Below are 10,499 nucleotides of genomic sequence, written 5' to 3'. Positions count from 1 at the left end.
CCAGAACTGTTTCTGACATGGCTCAGGATATATCCAACACACACACCTCCCAACATTACTTCTAACGCTGCTTTATGTCCATATCAAATTTTATCATTTATAGTCCTCCGTAACAAACAACGGCTCCTGTAAAACAGGATTTTCACTGATTATCAAAATTGCACACAATTCCAATATCCAGTCCATAGAATAGCAATCAAGGAGCATTTCAAATAACAGTGTGGAGCTTGAAGAACACAGCAGGCTAAGCAGCATCAGAGAAGCAAGAAAGTTGACATTTCAGGTCGGGATCCTTTTTCAGAATTTCTGACTTCTGGATAAGGTCCTGATCTGAAACGTCTACTTTCCTGCTCCTCTGATGCTGCCTGGCCTGCTGTGTTCCTCCAACTCCACACTGTTATCTCTGACACCAGCATCAACAGCTCTTACTATCTTTGAAGGAGCATTTGAAGCCGTTCAGGTGACTTTTCAGTAAAAGACTGATCAGCAGAGTCTTGCAAACAGGCACTGGAAAAGCCTGACAGCTGAACTCAGGATAAAATGAATAATTACATGAACTGATATTCCACCTAGTTTCAATTGGCTAGTTCTATTTTGTTCACGTGTTGTATGGTTGCTGTGGTAACAAGAGGTGGAGTTACTGACGACCTATAAATACCATCAAGGTAAAGTCCAACAGCTGATTCTTGGCAACAGTGCAGAAGGGTAAGTTTTAGCTGTATTGGAGACAATGCTTACAGTTTAACATACGGTCTGTGTTGGGATCTGCATGAATTGTAGATATTTTCTAATCAACTTATTCTGAGATGTTATTAAGTAATGTGTGATCTAAGTTTAGTAGATATTTTATCAGGTTAAATTCTGCTGTTCTGGACCAAATTATAAACATTATAGACACTAGTGTATACACAATAGAAATGCTGTTAAGTTTTTCTTTTGTTTAATAGGCTCTCAACAAGTGGCCTATTTTGTTTTTAGGTAGCTAACTATCGTAGGTAAGTTGTAGGACTAATTGTCATTTTTAAGACTGATTCACAACGTAATGCCTACTGCTTTGTAACCTGCAGATCAAATCCAAGCTCGGGTTCAGTTAGATTCTGTGGCCATTGTAAAGAATAAGGCAGCTTCTAACAGCCATCGGACTCACCAATTGTGAGTGGAAAAGGAAGGCACAACATGGTATGAGTTATTATTAATGGTAAGGTGCTACTTTCTCATTTTTGTTTCATTTACTCCAAGGCAGGCAGAAAATAAGAGCTTCATATTCACCGAGTGTAATTGTTACATGTCACTTCAGATAAATGATGAGTCATACAAGGAAAGTCAGTCTTAAGTGCAGATGATATGTATCAGAATTTTTTTTTAATTACAACATGCATTTCTAACAACAGTGTTTGGAAAACAACTTAGTGTTAAGAAAGGTAAACTGTATGTGCTGGACAATCGCAACATGCCTGGCAGCATCTGCAGAGAAAGAAAGAGTTAATGCTTCTCTCTCCAATGATGCTGACAGACTTGCTGATGTTCTCCAGAAATTTCTATTTTTAGTTTAGCTTTTCAGCATTTGCAGTATTTTGATTTTATTACAGTGTGGAGATGACTTACATGCCGCGTAACAAGCCATTTGCAAAATATTAGGTTGTATCATTGTTTCAAGTCTGCTCCACTACAGTATGCTATACTAAAATGTGGGTTAGGATTAGTGTCTACTCTTTTAAATCTTCAATTTTCTTTCAAAGAGATTCAATCAGCTTTTTTTTTAACTTGCACAGCTAATTGTGGGATGTCCATGTCATAAGTTGCCTTCCTTTGCTTTGCTGATGGGAATGAGAAAAGGGAAGATGTAACAAGACCTAGGTGCCCTAGTGCACTGGTAGCTGAAATAAACATACAGATGTGTTAGATGGTAAAGAAGGAAAGTGGTCTGCTGGTCTTTATCGTGAGAGAATTCGAGTACAGCAGCTGAGATATCTTTCGACACAGAGCATTGGTGAGACCACATCTGGAGTATTGCAGCAGTTGTGGTCTCTTCATCTGAGGAAAGATATTCTGGTTATGAAGGAAGTGCAACAGAGGATTACCAGACAGATTCTTAGGTTGGCAGGACTGATAGATGAAGAGAGACTGAATTGGTTAGGACTATATTCACTGGTATTTAGAAGGATGAGGGGGGGAATCTCAGAAACAGAACAGAATTCTAACAGGACTCGACAGAGCAAATACAGGAAAGATGCTCCCAGTGATGGGGGAAGTCTGGAACCAGCAGTCACAATCTAAAGGCACATTCTGAGGAAGGGTCCTGACCCGAAATGTCAACTTTCCTGCTCCTCTGATGTTGCCTGCCCTGCTGTGTTCATCTAGCTCCACACTGTGTTGTCTCTGACCCCAGAATTTGCAGTTCTTGCTACCTCCTAAAGATATAGCATAGCTATTTAGAATTGAGATGAAGAGGAATTTCTTCACCCAGAGAGAAATGGTGAGCCCGTGGAACTCTATGCCACAGAAGGCAGTTGAGATCAAAATATTGAATGTTTTCAAGAAAGAAATAGATATAGTTCTTGGGGCAAAAGGAATCAAAGGATTTGGGGAGAAAGTAGGAAAAGGGTACTGAGTTGAATGATCAGTGATAGTCATATTGAATGGTGGAGCAGGCTTGAAGAGTTGAATAGCCTAAGCCCACACTTCATTTTTTATGCTTCTATGGTGGGCAGTAGACATACCAGTGGACCAAAAAGCCAGAGGAAAAGTTAAACCACAAGGTTTCCAATATAAAAGTAATTTCCAAAAACAATTTTGTTAAACGTCATTAACATTTGCTTCCAGTACATGACATTGCAAATGATTGAATTTTCATTTCATTTGGGTCACAAATTCGTTTTTATTCTTTACATCTGTTAGCACAGATTTGATGGACTAATTCTGTGCAGTGTTTTTCAATGATTCTGCTGTGTATTTGCAGCATTGCATTTTTCTCATCAGTTGCATTACTTTCAGAGGGCAAGCAATAAGCTTTAGACTTGCTTTTTTGTGTGTACTTTATCTGAGCCTGCTCAAAGTGGTGTTATCCCTGAATACTTTGTTACTTAAGTTAACATCCTATTACAGGAAACAGTGTATTTTACCAGAACATCTAACAAACATTACAAAGTAGTAGTTGACAATTCAATGAGTTTTATTTGTAAATTTCTTTTCTCTCCAAGCCTGTCGCTATGTGGCACGGAAGATCTCTGCCCTTTGTGGGAGGAAAGGGGAAAATCGAATGGTATCTGTGACAACTCCGGCTGCAGTCAGTCAGGCAAAGTGTATGTGCACAGTTAAGATTTTTTTGATATACTGTAATGCATCATGAACAAACATTTATTCTAGTGTGAAGCCGACAGTCTCTTGTGCCTTCGAATATTTATTGAAAATGCAGCTGGGTTACTGAGATCCCTGTTTCTTTATCTCAAACTACCATAGGAATTTTAGGTCATCAGTCAGATGACAATTTAACTGCTTGAACAATGTTGCTGTCAGCATGACTTTGCAGATTTCAGTAGTCTAACATCAGGAAATACCTGTTTGAACTCCCGTAAACTTTTCCTGGTAACATGCCTATTTTGATCCAAAACAAATTAAAGGCAGGTGATTCACTTCTTGGAGAGACCATAGGAAGTTTGGCCTCAAACACTTGAGGACTGAGAACATTAAATGACAGAGCATATTTGCAGAATGTCAGATTTCATCTCTATTACAAGAGCAATGGTAAAGCCTTGTCAATACTTTAAAGAGATTCCATTCTCTCCCTCCTCATAAATGATTCCTGGAACCCAGAATTACAAGAATAAAATGCACACAACAAACATGGGCTTTACTCAGCATTAAATTCATTGGCAGAAATTGCTGGAGAAATTCAGTAAGTTTGGTAGTGTCTGATGGAGAAAACAGTGAACATTTCAGGACAAGAGATCCTCTTCAGCTGCTCTGTCGAAAGGTCACCGCACCCAAAATGCTAACCTTGCTTTTTCCTCATAGATGCTGCCAGATTTGCTGGGTTTTTCAATGAATTTCAGTTTTTCCTTCAGATGTCCAGGATCTGCAGATTTTTGTTTTGTTAAATTCTTTGGTTTAGCTCATTTAATAAATGAAAATACAAACCCCTTTGTAATTTGACTGAAATTCACAATCACATGCCTGACTCGGATATAGACAAGACGAAACCCCAAAAAATATTAAGATAGCTTAGACCCTAACTTTTTTTTTTAAACAGGTTAAGTGTGAGGCATTGCATTCCCGATCAAATCTGATTGGTCAAAATACTCAACTTTAAGAAAAACATGTTTCATTTTTATACTACAGTTAAAATACAGACAAAAATAGAATAAGCTTAACCGCAAATATTGAAATGCTTATCAAAGTAATAGATATATTAACCACTACTAATTAACAGTTCCAATATAGTAACATCCTGGAAACACACCCTTGGCAAAGGCAAATTCAGTAAAATAGATTGTCTCACATATAATTCTGCATCAGAAAGAGAAATAACAGCTTCTATATCCAGCTTCAATACCCCAGCAACTTTTGAAAGCTAAAGCAAAATAATCCTGCTTCTGTAGGAGCTTGAACCCACCCTTTCAGGCTTCTTCTATTGTTCTAACTTCTTTAAAAACACAAGTCCCAAGGCCACAAGCTGTTTAATCTGTCGGATTTAAACAAACTGCCCAATACCTTTGTCCCAACTTTCATCATAAAAATAAAGGACAAGATGTACCTCAAAGTGATAGTATTGTCACAGCTCCTTGTTACTGGTGTTAATTGAAGGGTAGGTTCTGGAAATGAGTGCTCTGTGTTTTTCTTCACCGGACTGTGGGATCTAAAACCAGGAGACCCAGCCTCAGAATAAAAGGCAAGCCATTTAGGACTGAGATGAGGAGGAATCTCTTCACTCAAGAGTGGTGAATCTTTGAAACTCTCTACCACAGAGATCTGTGGAGGGTGAGTGATTATGTAAGTTCAAGAAAAAGACTGACAAGCTTCTAGTTACTGACAACATCAAGGGATATGAAGATAGACAGGGAATACAGCATGTTGGTGGATGATCAGCCATTTCCTGCAATGATGGACCTGGCTGCAGGACTGAATAGCATAGGACCCTCCTGCTAGGTTTTCAAGTTAAAAGCACCAGCTTTTCCTTTCAGTTTCTTCAGGCACTGTTCACCTTTCACACGCCCTACATAAAATTTCAAGGCTTTCAGAACTACTCATAAGAGGAAGACTGGTCTTACAAGTTGTAACATGTGTTGACATATCAAATAGTGAATGATTGGTGCCTTGCTGACTATTTGCAACATGAATGGTTTCACCTTATTTTTTTCCTTTCACTTCTGTTTAGATCCTAATGTAGATCATGGAAAAATGCAAATGCCTATCCACAAGGAAATGCCACGTCCTTGGCCTTCGAATGAGCAATGTGGCTCCTGAGGATAAAGAATGGGTCCTGTAAAAGGGGCTCAGCTACCTCAGTGTATTTTGTGAATGTGGTTAATGTTCCAACAATAAACCATACAAGAAACTGTTGTTCTTGTACAGTGATTGATGAAGGCTTGTTTACAATCTCTCAATGTAGAAATGAACTTGACTGAAAATATTTCACCTGTACCTCTGAAACAGCAGAACTTAGAAATGCATACATTGATGTTAATTTTCTGTCACCAACATAGTATGCAAGCATAATGCTCTTAATTAAACGGATTTGGTTTATATTCAATCTCGCTGCTGGTAACAGCAGGACCTGCTTCAACTAAGTTTAAAATTAATGCACAAGATCATTCCCAATATTCATAGGTCACATTTGCTTTGTTCAATCATCACTTTCTCTTATGTTTTCTTTGGTTGAAGTAATGCTGGTATTGGAAATCAGAAAATTGACTTGTTTAAAACCGTATCTACCAAAGTCTACTCTATGAAATAGGGTAGAGCCTTAATGGGTTTCTTATGGCTTAGTTGCAGCAACTCTTCAAGCACACATTGTTCTCACTAATTGGATTTCTTTTCTTGTTCTATAATAACTTTCCTAGTTACAGGTTAACCATTAAGATCAAAGTTCATGTCTAAAACAACAAGAAAACATTCTGGTCACCTACTCTAAACAGTAATCTCCACTTGTATTTGATTGGATACTTTCTCCAAAACAATATACATATCAGCTATTACTACTAGCTCTAAAGAGAGTAACATTTTAAAATAGATATTTTAAATCCTTCTATATGCTTAGTGGCAAAGAAAACATGAAAAATTGCTCAATTTAGAAAAAGTTATAAATGTTAACAAAATGACAATCATTGAAAAACAAAGATTTTCTTGAAATCATCAATGCAAGTTGACATTACTTTTGTAAATGAAATATGACAAATATTTTGTTACCAAATTACACACTTTTAGTAAATTAAAACATTCATACCTTAACAAAATAGGTTCATGAAGAAGGTTCCTTGATGCCCCATAGAATTACCTTGATTTGACATTCTTGTAATCCTGTTCTCAGAGTTCTGAACACTAACAGATTCTGCTGAAATTAAATCTGTTACAATTCTGAATATTGCACAATGCCGAATGCTTGTTGGCTAAGTTTTGTCAAATAATGAAATCCATTCTTGCTGCTGACTGTTTTAATTCTAACATGTTCCGTTACTTTCAGTCTTAAATATTTGTCATCTCAATTGTAATTAATGTTTTAATTAAAAATCGTACAAGTGAAAATAAAATATATTTCAAACCCTTGAACCTGAATTGATTTTACAAATGTAATATTCTGTCAATGAAGTTTCTGTTCTAAATCCTCAATAAATGTGGAAATCATGATTAGTCATCTTATTTTTCTTTCTAATGAAACAGCTAGTTAAAAACAGCTTGTAAACTCAAATGAGCACATATATAAGCTTGTGTCATTTCCCTTTACACAGTTATTTATATAATGTCTTCTGCTTTGTACTTCTAAGACAGTAATATGGAGACCAGATGTCTGTGATCTGCAAGGTCATAATTCAAACAAGCAGTTTAGAAAATATCATTAATCATCATTGAAGCAGTATATGGTGGTCATCTGAAAGACTTCATTTTACAAGATTCTCACCCATGGAGACAGTGTGTAGCCAAGACAGCTACTGTAACTTTAATCACCCAGTATTCACACCCATCTAAAACCGTTAACACCTCTTCCAACCATCGGAAATCCAAGTAAACCAATCAAGCCCGCAATGAAACATCAATGAGACAATGGGCCTTGAGAGTGGCGTGAAATTTGGGAGACCCTGCAATTGGTATAACCATCGGCCCCTGGCACAGTGGCTAGCACTGCTGTCTCACAGTGCCAAAGACCTGGGTTCAAATTCACCCTCAGGTGACTGTCTGTGGCAAGTTTCCATGTTCTTCCCGTGTCTATGTGGATTTCCTCCAGGTGATTGGTTTTAGCACAGCTCAGTGGTTAGCACTGCTGTATCAAGCACCAGGGACACAGGTTCAATTCCATCCCTCAGGAGACTGTCTGTGTGGAGTTTATACGTTCTCCCTGTGTCTGTGCGGATTTCCTCCAGGTGATCTGGTTTCCTCCTATAGTCCAAAGTTGTGCAGGTTGGGTGCATTGGCCATGCTATATTGCCTATTGTGTTCAGGGATATGTAGAGTTAGGTGGGTTATGGTGGAGGCGGGGGGTGGGGGGTGGGGGGGGAAATGAGTCCAGGTGGGATGCTCTGAAGGTCAGTGTGGACTTGTTGGGACTCCATGAAATTAAAGTCTAGCCTTACATTGACCTTCTGTTAGTGTTATTGATCATGGGCGATGTTTTGTTTTCAGTTTCTGATGAATTTCCTAACAGTGAAGTCACTATTCTTAACTTAGAGTCAGGATGCAAAACACAGTGTTTATGGTGGAGGATGGTACTAAACCTTTTCAAATGTATGAAGTAAAATTCATGGCTACTGCAACAACAAGATGATCGCACATTGTTAAAATGTACACACTCTTGGAAAATTGGAACATAAGTATGTGTGCCCATCCCTGAATTGATAAGATGCTCCTTGCAAGGCTGCATGCGTACATTTTAAAACTGCAATGTATCTTATAAATCATTTAAGCATTTTCCTCTACTTCTAAATAGTACTTTAAGATATGCCAAGTAAGACAGCATTTTTAAAAGATTGAAACCATAACTTCAATCATTCTTTTCACTCCTGCCTCCATTTCTTTATCAATGCAGGATAAATCATCCCATTATATAAAATCGAAACATATGTGGAGAAACAGCCTCTACCCAGGAGTAGTGTTCCACTCACGATAGTTAGAAAATAACAACAACTGCAGAACACCAGGTAACTTTGTGCACAAATTGGTCTTCTATCTTTGATGCAGAATGAAAACCTACTGAACACAAAACAGTCAACCTCTCTTCCTGGCTGTTCAGAGCTGAAGCTGAATGAATTTTTGAATTCCCAAAAGGTTGCTTGTTTACATTCTCCTGTTTTACTTTTGCCACAGTTGGCTGTAATTTAATCTCCCAGGATACAAAGGAGATGCAAAATGCAATACTTGTCCACACGACTGTGCTTGTTCGTCCATGAATTTAATTTTTTTTTGTAATTTGGAGTGTTTAGAATACCAGTCTGGAGTTACACAGCAGTTAGACTCGGTTAGTTACACTTTTAGTTTGAATTAAAAGTCACAAGTCAGGATCTTATGGAATACTTTCCTGAATAAGTACAGCCCCAACAATACTCAAAAAGCTCGACACCATTATGAACAAAGTTTGGCACCACATCCACAAACGTTCATTCCCTCCACTGCAGCAGTGAGTATCATCTACAAGATGTACTACAGAAATTCACCAAGGCACCTTAGACAGCACCTTCCAAACCTATGATAATAAAATGTGAGGCTGGATGAACACAGCAGGCCAAGCAGCATCTCAGGAGCACAAAAGCTGACGTTTCAGGCCTAGACCCTTCAGAGAGGGGGATGGGGAGAGGGAACTGGAATAAATAGGGAGAGAGGGGGAGGCGGACCGAAGATGGAGAGTAAAGAAGATAGGTGGAGAGAGTATAGGTGGGGAGGTAGGGAGGGGATAGGTCAGTCCAGGGAAGATGGACAGGTCAAGGAGGTGGGATGAGGTTAGTAGATAGCTGGGGGTGCGGCTTGGGGTGGGAGGAAGGGATGGGTGAGAGGAAGAGCCGGTTAGGGAGGCAGAGACAGGTTGGACTGGTTTTGGGATGCAGTGGGTGGGGGTGAAGAGCTGGGCTGGTTGTGTGGTGCAGTGGGGGGGGAGGGGACGAACTACGCTGGTTTAGGGATGCAGTAGGGGAAGGGGAGATTTTGAAACTGGTCAAGTCCACATTGATACCATATGGCTGCAGGGTTCCCAGGCAGAATATGAGTTGCTGTTCCTGCAACCTTCGGGTGGCATCATTGTGGCAGTGCAGGAGGCCCATGATGGACATGTCATCTAGAGAATGGGAGGGGGAGTGGAAATGGTTTGCGACTGGGAGGTGCAGTTGTTTGTTGCGAACTGAGCGGAGGTGTTCTGCAAAGCGGTCCCCAAGCCTCCGCTTGGTTTCCCCAATGTAGAGGAAGCTGCACCGGGTACAGTGGATGCAGTATACCACATTGGCAGATGTGCAGGTGAACCTCTGCTTAATGTGGAATGTCATCTTGGGGCCTGGGATAGGGGTGAGGGAGGAGGTGTGGGGACAAGTGTAGCATTTCCTGCGGTTGCAGGGGAAGGTGCCGGGTGTAGTGGGGTTGGAGGGCAGTGTGGAGCGAACAAGGGAGTCACGGAGAGAGTGTCCATCGTGGGCCTCCTGCACTGCCACAATGATGCCACCCGAAGGTTGCAGGAACAGCAACTCATATTCCGCCTGGGAACCCTGCAGCCCAATGGTATCAATGTGGACTTGACCAGTTTCAAAATCTCCCCTTCCCCTACTGCATCCCTAAACCAGCCTAGTTCGGCCCCTCCCCCCACTGCACCACACAACCAGCCCAGCTCTTCCCCCCCACCCACTGCATCCCAAAACCAGTCCAAGCTGTCTCTGCCTCCCTAACCTGTTCTTCCTCTCACCCATCCCTTCCTCCCACCCCAAGCCGCACCCCCAGCTACCTACTAACCTCATCCCACCTCCTTGACCTGTCCATCTTCCCTGGACTGACCTATCCCCTCCCTACCTATACTCTCTCCACCTATCTTCTTTACTCTCCATCTTCGGTCCGCCTCCCCCTCTCTCCCTATTTATTCCAGTTCCCTCTCCCCATCCCCCTCTTTGATGAAGGGTCTAGGCCCGAAACGTCAGCTTTTGTGCTCCTGAGATGCTGCTTAGCCCTCTGTGTTCATCCAGCCTCACATTTTATTATCTTGGAATTCTCCAGCATCTGCAGTTCCCATTATCTCTGACACCTTCCAAACCTATGACTGCTTTGATCTAGAAGGACAAGGGCAGCAGATGCATGGGAATGCCTTCACCCTGACGGTC

The 10,499-nt window shown here is 40.6% G+C and overlaps 1 long non-coding RNA gene across 2 annotated transcripts; it reads left to right on the top strand.

Moving 5' to 3' along the window:
• Nucleotides 1–631: 631 nt before the first annotated feature.
• On the top strand, nt 632–6,843 carry LOC125465254 (uncharacterized). Of its 2 annotated transcripts, none has more exons than XR_007250213.1 (4): nt 632–705; nt 1,068–1,198; nt 3,201–3,302; nt 5,375–6,843. It is a non-coding gene; the product is annotated as an uncharacterized LOC125465254 (long non-coding RNA). The 2 variants fall into 2 exon arrangements; XR_009442774.1 differs by lacking the exon at nt 632–705 and adding an exon at nt 710–751.
• Nucleotides 6,844–10,499: the final 3,656 nt, after the last annotated feature.

This window comes from Stegostoma tigrinum, chromosome 29 (genome assembly GCF_030684315.1).
Source record: "Stegostoma tigrinum isolate sSteTig4 chromosome 29, sSteTig4.hap1, whole genome shotgun sequence".
In the NCBI taxonomy this organism is placed as follows: domain Eukaryota; kingdom Metazoa; phylum Chordata; class Chondrichthyes; order Orectolobiformes; family Stegostomatidae; genus Stegostoma; species Stegostoma tigrinum.
The sequence above is the reverse complement of the archived record's forward strand: the minus strand, read 5'-3'. Positions and strand labels throughout refer to the sequence as shown.